General features: G+C 37.0%; 1 pseudogene; it reads left to right on the top strand.

Annotated features, from left to right (window-relative positions):
• The first annotated feature begins 510 nt into the window (after positions 1-510).
• LOC138314146 (uncharacterized) lies at positions 511-2,175 on the top strand (annotated as a pseudogene).
• Positions 2,176-2,415: the final 240 nt, after the last annotated feature.

Genomic DNA, 2,415 nt, shown 5'->3' with positions numbered 1-2,415 from the left:
TAGGACTTTACCAGTTTTTTTTAAAACGGATATTTTCCCCATTTTCCCTCTTCTTTTTAATGAAGGACTGATCCAGGTTTTTCTTTAGCTTTTTAGGTATACTTTTCCACCAGATATTCTTCACTTGATGAACTGTGTAGAAATCATTAACGGACTGTTTTTATACTTTATTTCTTGGTACTATTCAATCAAACCAAACTATTCTACATTGTGTATCCATTCCTTTTCCTGTCCCGTGTATGCAATGAATTATGAGATGATATGATCGAATCACATAGGCCTACATGTGGTTCATGCACAGGTGTTTGGCTTTATAGATATTTTCTCTCTTTATATATTGACACACCGTATTACATACATTGTATATATTAAGAGAGAAAAATGTCTATAGAGCCAAAATCACATGTGGTTCATATACATGTATCTTTACATGTAGCATAAACATATATTATGTATATATGTTTCTGCATGTAGTAATTACAAAGTTCATAATAATAATCTTATGCTACAATGTGGATTGTACTCAGTTAGTAATTCATGATCATGATCACTTGTCATGGATATATCCGATATATGCCGATATCACTGGTCTACGTTTATGTTCGGTCTTCGATAGAGTAGAACAATTAGGATTACCAGACTTCGTATGTATGTATACATCGCTGTATTATTATAAAAAGAAACAAAGTGTAATATCTATATAGCAGGTAACGATATGGCGTATTTGTGTTTTACTTTCATTTGTTTACGAGTTTTGTTGAGCCACCTCGGCACTTGGAAAAAGAGACACGTCGGGCATTTTTATATAAATATATAATACTGGAAAAAATACGTTGAACCGTAGATACAAAATAAACAGCAAAGACATGGTATCTGGATGCAACATTTCGCGTTGTCAACGGCCTTCAGCCAGCTCTTCAGTATTCACGCATTTAAATGTCAGGAGTGGAGACAGCATGAAGAGATCCCATTGGTGTTTTGTATCATGTCCGGGAAGCGCCAGGCAGATTATTATGCTGTAAGTTTACACATAAATACAGTTTAATCCCATTCAAAGGAATACCATTAACTTTTTTCATATGATGATATAAACACATGCAAGATGATATATAATACATGTAAAATATATACATATTAATATTTAATATCAGTAATCATTCAAATATTGGATACTTTTCTAAATAAAACGTATACCTTCTTAAAGAATGAAGATGCTAACTTTTTATGTGTACTTAGGTCCTCAGGGCGATTGACAGACGTCTACCAGAATCCATCAACTTGGAGAGCTTTGTGGTGGACTTTGAGGCTGCGGTTTGGCAGGCCATCCGGGAACGCTTTGGCGGCCGCGACCAGTACACAATCCAGGGATGCGCTTTCCATTGGTCACAGGCCCTCTTTCGGAAAATTCAAGAGCTGGGATTACAGGTAACCAAACAAATATTAATCTTTTATGATTTTGATTATGAGGTATATATTGCGTAACGTATTACTATTGCAATTCAAATATAAAGATGCTCCTTCTTTCCTGTTATAGTATGATCCATTCAGTCAAGTTATAATGCAATCGTTCTGATTATACATGAGAAATAAACATATTCTTTTCTTTTTCAGAGAGCATACAACGAGCGCAACAGCGTGTTTTCGTTTCTGCGACAGGTTTATGGCGTTAAACTTCTTGCCCCCAGAGCAGATCAGGCCAGCCTTCGAGAAGCTTGACAACAACGCCGTTCCAGAGATCCAGGCATTTATGGACTATGTGTTCAACACATGGATACATAGCAGGTACGTTTAAAACATCATTAAGCAGATAAATCACTTTATTTTATAGCAAGCTCATACTGTTTTTTAAATCTTACTATGCAATGAATCTTATTGATTTGAAGGCTTCAGATATCAGGAAAAGAAAAAAGTCTATGTTAATGTCACTTTTTCATTAGATTTGATTATAATAAATATATGTATATTATTTTCAGGGTCTTCACAGTAAATCTGAGGTGGACGTGTGGTTTGGGAGGCCATCCGGATCAAATACGATCGTTGAGGGGTGCACTACAGACTGAACTCCAGAGTGTACCACGCGTGGCCAGGTCCCATTCTACTCCACATCATTCAGGAACTCTTCAAGGAGGCCAGCGCCATTCCGCTGCAGGTGCGATGGTTCGGAGGGAAAACTGAGAGGTATCAGAGACGAGGACACAAGGATGGACAGATCTAAGTGTTCCGCTTGTGGAATGTCATACAACGCCAGGAGATTATCAACGCAGCAGACTTTTGCGAGAGTGTTAGTTTTTACTCATAGTGTGATGTGACAGTGGTGATGTGACATATGATGATGTGACGTGAGCAATTGAAGCTTTGATGGAGCTGATGTTTTGATGATATGGGTGTGCTAATTTATTTAACTGGTGTATAATG

Source organism: Argopecten irradians, chromosome 1 (genome assembly GCF_041381155.1).
Source record: "Argopecten irradians isolate NY chromosome 1, Ai_NY, whole genome shotgun sequence".
Classification (NCBI taxonomy): domain Eukaryota; kingdom Metazoa; phylum Mollusca; class Bivalvia; order Pectinida; family Pectinidae; genus Argopecten; species Argopecten irradians.
Note: the sequence above shows the minus strand (reverse complement) of the source record. Positions and strands in the feature narration are given on the sequence as shown.